The following is an 11,541-nucleotide window of genomic DNA, read 5'->3' on the forward strand; positions in this document are numbered from 1 at the left end:
CTGACACTGGCCCATGGAGGGGCCCGAGCCTGAGGGGGAGAAATGTGCCTGGGGGGAGAAATGTGCCTGGGGGGGGGGGGGGGGGGGGGGGAGATGTGCTGCTGACACTGGCCCATGGAGGGGCCTGAGCCTGAGGGGGAGAAATGTGCCTGGGGGGGGGGAAGAGATGTGCTGCTGACACTGGCCCATGGAGGGGCCCGAGCCTGAGGGGGAGAAATGTGCCTGGGGGGGGGGGGGGGGGGGGGGAGAGATGTGCTGCTGACACTGGCCCATGGAGGGGCCCGAGCCTGAGGGGGAGAAATGTGCCTGGGGGTGGGGGGGGGGGGGGGAGAGATGTGCTGCTGACACTGGCCCATGGAGGGGCCCGAGCCTGAGGGGGAGAAATGTGCCTGGGGGGGGGGGGGGGGGGGGGGAGAGATGTGCTGCTGACACTGGCCCATGGAGGGGCCCGAGCCTGAGGGGGAGAAATGTGCCTGGGGGTGGGGGGGGGGGGGGAGAGATGTGCTGCTGACACTGGCCCATGGAGGGGCCCGAGCCTGAGGGGGAGAAATGTGCCATGGAGAGGGGGTGGGGGAGTGGGGGTTTGTTGAGGGTCACGGGTGGGAAGTGTGACATGGAGGGGGAGAAATGTGACATTAAGGCCGGGGCCCGGGGGGGCATCATTGGGGGCACTTTTTACTGGCACATTATTAGGTTGCACTATGGGGTCACTTCTTACTGGCACATTATTGGTGGACACTATAGGGGCATCTACTGAGGGCGAGGCTACAAAGAAGTGGTATGTTATATGGGGGGCTCTGTACAGTAGTATTTTATACTGGGACACATTATGGTGGGTACTATGGGGAAGGGGGAGAGGAATACTATGGGGTCATCTACGGGGGGCACTAAGAAGGGGTATTTTATGCTTGCAAATTATGGGGGACACTGAGGGGCATCTACTGGGGCATTATATATGGGGCATTTTATACTGGTACATTATGGGGGCACTAGCAGGAAGGGGGAGAGGAGCACTATGCAGCATTTAATGGGGGCACTATATAGAGGTATTTTATACTGGTACATTATGGGGGCACTATGGGGACATTAGCTCAACTGGCGGCATTACAAGGGGGTATTTTTGCACTGTCTAATATAAGGAGAATTATTTCTACTGGGGGGCATTATGGTGGGCTTTATTACTCCCACATGGTATGACCCCCTAGTAGCAGCACCAGCCTCTCCCTGCTCTGCTATCCCTCTGCCCCTTCTCCAAATCCTTATTATGAAATCTTTCTCATTAGGATAAAACACAACATCAGCTCCGCCGAGCCCCCGGCCAAAGTGTGGAAGTGGCGTCCGAGATCCCCAAGGGCCAAGCCAAGTAATTGTAAGTGTTCATGTGAAATATGTTTATGTTATACACATATAGCCTACACTGTGCCCCACAATATACAGTATACCGCTACACTGTGCCACACAATATACAGTATAGCTCTACACTGTGCCCCACAATATACAGTATACCGCTACACTGTGCCACACAATATACAGTATACCTCTACACTGTGCCACACAATATACAGTATAGCTCTACACTGTGCCCCACAATATACAGTATACCTCTACACTGTGCCCCACAATATACAGTATACCTCTACACTGTGCCCCACAATATACAGTATACCTCTACACTGTGCCACACAATATACAGTATACCGCTACACTGTGCCACACAATATACAGTATACCTCTACACTGTGCCACACAATATACAGTATACCGCTACACTGTGCCACACAATATACAGTATACCTCTACACTGTGCCATACAATATACAGTATACCTCTACACTGTGCCACACAATATACAGTATACCTCTACACTGTGCCCCACAATATACAGTATACCTCTACACTGTGCCCCACAATATACAGTATAGCTCTACACTGTGCCCCACAATATACAGTATACCGCTACACTGTGCCCCACAATATACAGTATACCTCTACACTGTGCTACACAATATACAGTATACCTCTACACTGTGCCCCACAATATACAGTATACCTCTACACTGTGCCAAGCAATATACAGTACACCTCTACACTGTGCCCCACAATATACAGTATACCGCTACACTGTGCCACACAATATACAGTATACCGCTACACTGTGCCACACAATATACAGTATACCTCTACACTGTGCCACACAATATACAGTATACCTCTACACTGTGCCACACAATATACAGTATACCTCTACACTGTGCCACACAATATACAGTATACCGCTACACTGTGCCACACAATATACAGTATACCTCTACACTGTGCCACACAATATACAGTATACCTCTACACTGTGCCACACAATATACAGTATACCGCTACACTGTGCAACACAATATACAGTATACCTCTACACTGTGCCCCACACAATATACAGTATACCTCTACACTGTGCCCCACAATATACAGTATACCTCTACACTGTGCCCCACAATATACAGTATACCTCTACACTGTGCCCCACAATATACAGTATACCTCTACACTGTGCCCCACACAATATACAGTATACCTCTACACTGTGCCACACAATATACAGTATACCTCTACACTGTGCCACACAATATACAGTATACCTCTACACTGTGCCACACAATATACCTCTACACTGTGCCACACAATATACAGTATACCTCTACACTGTGCCACACAATATACAGTATACCTCTACACTGTGCCACACAATATACAGTATACCTCTACACTGTGCCACACAATATACAGTATACCGCTACACTGTGCCACACAATATACAGTATACCGCTACACTGTGCCACACAATATACAGTATACCGCTACACTGTGCCACACAATGTACAGTTTCTTCTGTATGAACGTCCACAAATTAAATCACCAGACTGATTGATGAACCAGATGTGTGGGCCAGCCACGATTAAACCTATTATTGTTTTTATTGAGGACAGTACTCCCTGAGTGTTAGGTGTGGGGTGACCAGGCGGTATATTAAGGGGCAATACTGGTATTATATGGACAGCAGATATGGCATCCTCTGGGCAGTACTGTCTATGGTCAATTCATCCTTCACAAGCACCCTGACTGCCACCCTCTTGGCTATCAGTGAGTGACAGTCAGTCAGTGTCACAGTGTGACTACGGAGTCACTCCCTGACCCTGAGTGTTAGGTGTGGGGTGAGTCACTGATAGCCAAGCAGCAGGCAGTGAAGTGCCATGAGAGCCAGGCCAAGCAGGTGGCAGTCAGGGTGCTGGTGAAGGATGACCATAGACAGTACTGCCCAGAGGATGCCATCTCTGCTGTCCATATACCAGGCAGTATTGCCCCTTCAATCATATACCGCCTGGTCAGGGTGACCAGGCAGGCAGGCGGTAATACTGGTGGTAGGCCTGGTATTCTGCAGACCATCTGCTTGTAAGTTACATATGACAAAAGCCTGGAAGCGTTCAGGTACAGAACACAACATTTCATTTGTTGGCGACAAAATGCAAATGAACATATTGCTGAGACTATAACAAAGGGTGCAAAAATAATATAGAATTAATAGACATTCAAGTGAAATAAGAAGAATTGGTCTTTCCTTTTGTGGTGGCTTCCTGATTTAAAGTTTAGTCCCTGTACACAAACGGGGTTCCGTTCCACCCTCTTATATCTGCAGTTAGGCTTCATACACAAGCCCGTTTCAATGTCAATAAAATTATGCCCCCCCCTGGAAAAATTTCTGCGGACGCCCATGATTATAGGCTGACATTTTTGTATCCTGAGGGATCACTGGATTCCCGCTCTCTATATCCGCTCACCTCCAGAGTCATATACGGCGATCTCACTCCGGCTTCGCCAACCTCATCCCCGTCACCTCCTGGTCCTCATAGCAGAGAAGTCTTCTCATCGCTCATTCCACCGGGGCTCTAAGAGGAAAGAACCGACATGTCAGGAGAAGCCAAGTACTCAGCGGGACAGAAAGACGAAAGTGGCGATATCCGCTATAACCCAGTATCTGTAGGGTAGTCTTATGTCGACGTATAATAAATGTATTACATACTCTACAGAATATAAAGCGCCATGATATTATATCACACATCAATCTGTATTACATGTATTATTATATTATATATGTATTATAGCAACTGTATATACATTACACCAACCCAGAAAACAGAAGGACTGAGCTGAGATGACACCGTGTCACCTGCACGTGGTGCTCGGTCACTGATCACACAAGGTGGGGGCACCTTTATTTTGGGTTCTAGTCCAGGGAATATGTGGAGGACACATGAATACTGGGGGCATCTCCCCTTAAAGCCATACAGGCTGCACCTCTGCCATGGTGGCAGTCATAGAGATGCTGGATATCCTCCTGTGGTGGCGGTCATACAGATGCTGGATATCCTCCTGTGGTGGCAGTCATAGAGATGCTGGATATCCTCCTGTGGTGGCGGTCATACAGATGCTGGATATCCTCCTGTGGTGGAGGTCATACAGATGCTGGATATCCTCCTGTGGTGGCAGTCATAGAGATGCTGGATATCCTCCTGTGGTGGCGGTCATACAGATGCTGGATATCCTCCTGTGGTGGCAGTCATACAGATGCTGGATATCCTCCTGTGGTGGCGGTCATACACATGCTGGAAATCCTCCTCTGGTTGCAATCATACAGATGCTGGATATCTTCCTGCGGTGGCGGTCATACACATGCTGGAAATCCTCCTCTGGTTGAATCATACAGATGCTGGATATCCTCCTGCGGTGGCGGTCATACAGATGCTGGATATCTTCCTGCGGTGGCGGTCATACAGATGCTGGATATCTTCCTGTGGTAACAGTCATACACATGCTGTATATCCTCCTGTAGTAAGGGTTCCTAAAGAGGCTGGATTTATACCTGTAATAGCAGTCATACAGATGCTGAGATGCTGGATATCCTCCTGTGGTAGCTGTAATACACATGCTGGAAATCCTCCTCTGGTTGCAATCATACAGATGCTGCATATCCTCCTGTGAAAGCGGTCACACAGAGGCTGGATATGCGGTGGTAGCGATTATACAGATGTTGGATATCCTCCTGTGGTAGCGGTCATACAGAGGCTGGATATGCGGTGGAAGAGGTCACACAGATGTTGGATATCATACCATAAACTTGTATAATAATAATAATAATAATAATAATAATAATTATTATTATTATTATTATTATTATTAACCCCCTGTCAAATCTCCTCATACCGTATAATAATAATAATAAAAACCCCATCATATTTCCTCATACCATATACCTGTATAATAATAACCTCCCCCCTGTCATATCTCCTCATACCATATACCTGTATAATAATAATAATAATTATAACCTCCCTGTAATATCTCCTCATACCATATACCTGTATAATAATAATAAACCCCCTGTAATATCTCCTCATACAATACACCTGTATAATAATAAACCCCCTGTAATATCTCCTCATACCATATACCTGTATAATATTAATATACCCCCTGTAATATCTCCTCATGCCATATACCTGTATAATATTAACCCCCTGTAATATCTCCTCATACCATATACCTGTATAATAATAACCCCCTGTCATATCTCCTCATACCATATACCTGTATAATAATAACCTCCCCCCTGTCATATCTCCTCATACCATATACCTGTATAATAATAATAATAATTATAACCTCCCTGTAATATCTCCTCATACCATATACCTGTATAATAATAATAATCCTGTCATATCTCCTCATACCTTATACCTGTATAATAATAATAAACCCCCTGTAATATCTCCTCATACAATACACCTGTATAATAATAAACCCCCTGTAATATCTCCTCATACCATATACCTGTATAATATTAATATACCCCCTGTAATATCTCCTCATGCCATATACCTGTATAATATTAACCCCCTGTAATATCTCCTCATACCATATACCTGTATAATAATAATAATAAACCCCCTGTAATATCTCCTCATACCATATACCTGTATAATAATAACCCCCTGTAATATCTCCTCATACCATATACCTGTATAATAATAACCCCCTGTAATATCTCCTCATACCATATACCTGTATAATAATAACCTCCCCCTGTCATATCTCCTCATACCATATACCTGTATAATAATAACCTCCCCCTGTCATATCTCCTCATACCTAATATCTGTATAATAATAACCCCCTGTCATATCTCCTCATACCATATACCTGTATAATATTAATAACCCCGTCATATCTTCTCATACCACATACCTGTATAATAATAATAATAAACCCCCTGTCATATCTCCTCATACCATATACCTGTATAATATTAACCCCCTGTAATATCTCCTCATACCATATACCTGTATAATAATAATAAACCCCCTGTAATATCTCCTCATACCGTATACCTGTGTAATAATAATAAACCCCCTGTCATATCTCCTCATACCATATACCTGCATAATAAGACGACAGGGGGTTATTATTATTATACAGGTATATGGTATGAGGAGATATGAAAGGGGGGTTATTAATATTATACAGGTATATGGTATGAGGAGATATGACAGGGGGTTACTATCTCCTCATACCATATACCTGTATAATAATAATAACCCCCCTGTCATATCTCCTCATACCATATACCTGTATAATAATAACCTCCTGTCATATCTCCTCATACCATATACCTGTATAATAATAATAACCTCGTCATATCTCCTCATACCATATACCTGTATAATAATAACCCCCCTGTCATATCTCCTCATACCTAATACCTGTATAATAATAACCCTGTCATATCTCCTCATACAATATACCTGTATAATAAATAACCCTCTATCATATCCCCTCATACCTAATACCTGTATAATAATAACCCCCCCATATCTCCTCATACCATATACCTGTATAATATTAACCCCCTGTAATATCTCCTCATACCATATACCTGTATAATAATAATAAACCCCCTGTAATATCTCCTCATACCGTATACCTGTGTAATAATAATAAACCCCCTGTCATATCTCCTCATACCATATACCTGCATAATAAGACGACAGGGGGTTATTATTATTATACAGGTATATGGTATGAGGAGATATGAAAGGGGGGTTATTAATATTATACAGGTATATGGTATGAGGAGATATGACAGGGGGTTACTATCTCCTCATACCATATACCTGTATAATAATAATAACCCCCCTGTCATATCTCCTCATACCATATACCTGTATAATAATAACCTCCTGTCATATCTCCTCATACCATATACCTGTATAATAATAATAACCTCGTCATATCTCCTCATACCATATACCTGTATAATAATAACCCCCCTGTCATATCTCCTCATACCTAATACCTGTATAATAATAATAACCCCGTCATATCTCCTCATACCTTATACCTGTATAATAACCCCCCCCCTATCTCCTCATACCTTATACCTGTATAATAATAATAACCCCCCCCATATCTCCTCATACCTTATACCTGTATAATAATAACCCCCTGTCAGAACTCCTCATACAATATACCGGTATAATAATAACCCACCTGTCATATCTCCTCATACAATATACCTGTATAATAATAACCCTCTATCATATCCCCTCATACCTAATACCTGTATAATAATAATAACCCCCCGTCATATCTCCTCATACCATATACCTGTATAAAAATAACCCTCTGTCATATCTCCTCATACCTGTATAATAATAACCCCCTGTCATATCTCCTCATACCTGTATAATAATAACCCCCCATATCTCCTCATACCTAATACCTGTATAATAATAATAACCCCCCATATCTCCTCATACCATATACCTGTATAATAATAACCCCCGTCATATCTCCTCATACCTTATACCTGTATAATAATAATAATAATAACCCCCTGTCATATCTCCTCATACCTTATACCTGTATAATAATAACCCCGTCATATCTCCTCATACCTTATACCTGTATAATAATAATAATAATAATAATAACCCCCTGTCATATCTCCTCATACCATATACCTGTATAATAATAATAACCCCCCCATATCTCCTCATACCATATACCTGTATAATAATAATAATAATAACCCCCCCATATCTCCTCATACCATATACCTGTATAATAATAATAATAACCCCCCAATATCTCCTCATACCTTATACCTGTATAATAATAATAACCCCCCATATCTCCTCATACCATATACCTGTATAATAATAATAATAACCCCCCAATATCTCCTCATACCATATACCTGTATAATAATAACCCCCGTCATATCTCCTCATACCTTATACCTGTATAATAATAATAATAACCCCCTGTCATATCTCCTCATACCTTATACCTGTATAATAATAACCCCCTGTCATATCTCCTCATACCTTATACCTGTATAATAATAACCCCGTCATATCTCCTCATACCTTATACCTGTATAATAATAATAATAATAATAACCCCCCCATATCTCCTCATACCATATACCTGTGTAATAATAACCCCGTCATATCTCCTCATACCTTATACCTGTATAATAATAACCCCCCGTCATATCTCCTCATACCATATACCTGTATAATAATAATAATAACCCCCCAATATCTCCTCATACCTTATACCTGTATAATAATAACCCCCCCCCATATCTCCTCATACCATATACCTGTATAATAATAACCCCCCCCCCCCCATATCTCCTCATACCATATACCTGTATAATAATAATAATTATAACCTCCCTGTAATATCTCCTCATACAATACACCTGTATAATAATAATAATCCTGTCATGTCTCCTCATACCATATACCTGTATAATAATAACCCCCCCATATCCCCTCATACCTTATACCTGTATAATAATAACCCCGTCATATCTCCTCATACCATATACCTGTATAATATTAATAAACCCCCCATATCCCCTCATACCATATACCTGTATAATAATAATAACCCCCCTGTCATCTCCACTGCGCTCAGGAAGATTTGGGGAGGGGGGGGGTCCCACTGTCACATGACCACACATTCCCCCCCCCCACCACCTCCTCTTCACCTCTCACCCCTATGCACAATCACCCCGTTGGCGTCCGTCCTCCCACTCTGCGCCGCCGGAGGACAGGTTTTCATACCTCAGTTTCCGTTGCTCGTCCTCACCCCCCGGGCCGGTCCCCGGTGGGGCCTGCAGACCCCTGAAGCAACCCCGCCAGCCAACCAAACCCGAACCCAACACCGAGAATACTGAGCCTCCAGAACCCCGCAGCCAATCACCGCCCTGCGGCTGCAGCTAACATCCAATAGACACGCGATTTTTTTGATAGACATTGCTCTCAGCCAATAACCGTAGAGTATGAAGTCTGGAGGCGGAGATTTCAGGGCGACGCAAAAATGGACGGCTCTTTGCTTGTAATATCGAGGAAGTGTTAGGTGTGAGGATAAGTGATTGACATCCGTGGCCGCCAATTGCATCAATGGGGGCGGGGTTACACTTAAAGGGCCAGTAAATCTGACTGGTAGCAATGCACATTGAGGAGACTGGAGAGGGTAAGCAACCTGTGGCCATAAAACTACAACTCCTATCCTGCACTGACAACAATACTGGGAGTTATAGTGTCTCAGCAAACGCAGTGTTCACAGACCGAATTATTCTGGCAGAAAATAAGATTTTCACTATTTAGGGCCATGTTCACATAGTAGTGGTGCGGCTTCTGCTTCAACCACCTTCCATTGTTTTCTATGGGAGTCCGTGCTGCCCTTTATTTCGACTTGCGGATTATTTCTGTGTGGTTTTTCGCGGCGGTTCTTGGAGAGGATGGCATGCAATGGCGGTGTGTCTAGGTTTAACTTCGGGGGCCCCTTTCTGCAGATAGGAGCGGGTCTATATATTCTCTATAGGACTGCTAGAGGTAGCCGAGACCCCCGCAGATGCTGTCCTACTCTCTTTACAGATGCCCCTTCACTGCCCTAGACCACCCGACTCTCCACAACCTCCCGCTGTTCTGAAACGACAACTCCCAGGATCCTCTTATCGCTTCTGTGAGAGCATGGTGGGAGTTGTAGTTTCATAGTAGCCGGAATGCTGAAGGTCGCCGATCCCTGCATTAACCCTTTCTCTGCCCTAGATCACCAAAGATGCAGACACTAACACCTTTACCGCCATGAAGCACCTGGCACACGGGCATTAACCCCTTCACAGCACGGAGCCACCAAGGATACAAACATTAACCCCATCACTACCAAAGACCACCAGGGATACAGAACCTGTTTGACGCCATTTGTGCGTATGTGCGTTCTGCAAAAATATAGAACATGCCCTATACATGTCCGCAGACCACGGCCACACTGAAGTCAATGGGTCGGCGCCACAATACGGGATTCACACGGCTGGTGCTCGCCGTTGCACGGGGGATTTCGGTTGCACGGGGGGTTTCCTCGGCAGATGTGGAGGACATTGCCTTAATCACAGATTTTCTTACTGTAAAATTCAGTCTGGATGTACATTAAAGCCTGGGACCTGTGGTCCGCTTAGTCCACCGATGGGCAGGACGGACCAGAAATGTGGGACTGGCGCGGTACAACCTATTCCGTTATTTCATTTAGGGCTCATGCACACGGCCGTGGTTTCTGCAGGTGGGATGCGGACCCCTTCACTTCAATATTCTACGTGTCTCCGATCTGCGGCCCCACGAGCAAATAGGACGTCCCATTCTTGTCCATTTACCGACAGGGATAGGACAGTTCTACGGAGGGCAGGACGTTCCGCTCTACAAAATGCGGATCCGCAATAACAGCTACAGCCGTGTGCATGAGCCCTTTGTGGGATTTTCCAGTACCGATCCCTAAAATAGGTTATCAATATCAGATCATCGGGGGGGGGGGGTCCAACACCCACGGTGTAGCTCCCGACCACCCGAAGGTAACCCAGCATGACCACTACACAGTGGGCGAAGCCTTCCGATTGGTGGAGGAGCCGGGTGTTGGACCCCCACCGATCGGAGATTGAGGACCTATTGAGTATGGACCATCAATATTCTACTCCTTGGAACCACAGGGGGGTCCTCTAATTGGCCAGACCCCCCCCCCCCCCCCCCCCATACACACTGGATGGTTGGCGGGTTCACCTGACAGTGCCCTTACTGGCCGTGCGATCTCCAAGGATGGGGGAACCACAACACTTGCTCATCGGTGAGGCCTCATGCACACAACCGGATCCGTTTTGGAGTCCGCAAAACACAAATCAAGCGGAGGGACGGATCCGCATCCGGATGCATCTCACAAATGCTTTCAGTCACATCCAGATCGGCGGATCCGGCCGCAAGTGTGAAAGTAGCCTTAGCAGCCATAACTTTTTTTTTTTTTTTTTTTTTTATATTTTTCACTGAGCGCCTACTTTATGCGGGAGAAATGTTACTTTTTATTTTTTATTATTTAAAGCATAATTTATATAATTTTTTTAAGTGATTTCTGCCATTTTTCAATTTCTTTTTTACG

General features: G+C 44.5%; 1 protein-coding gene across 1 annotated transcript in view; it reads right to left on the bottom strand.

Moving 5' to 3' along the window:
* The window catches only part of USF3 (upstream transcription factor family member 3), a 39,982-nt gene extending 30,681 nt beyond the window's left edge, over positions 1-9,301 (bottom strand). The window contains exons 1-2 of the mRNA XM_040422867.1: positions 9,183-9,301; positions 3,828-3,935 (exon numbers count right to left, since the gene is read on the bottom strand). The gene's annotated coding sequence lies outside the window, so the exon portion shown is untranslated. The remainder of the gene's footprint in view (positions 1-3,827; positions 3,936-9,182) is intronic.
* Positions 9,302-11,541: the final 2,240 nt, after the last annotated feature.

Source organism: Bufo bufo, chromosome 3 (assembly GCF_905171765.1).
Source record: "Bufo bufo chromosome 3, aBufBuf1.1, whole genome shotgun sequence".
In the NCBI taxonomy this organism is placed as follows: Eukaryota; Metazoa; Chordata; class Amphibia; order Anura; family Bufonidae; genus Bufo; species Bufo bufo.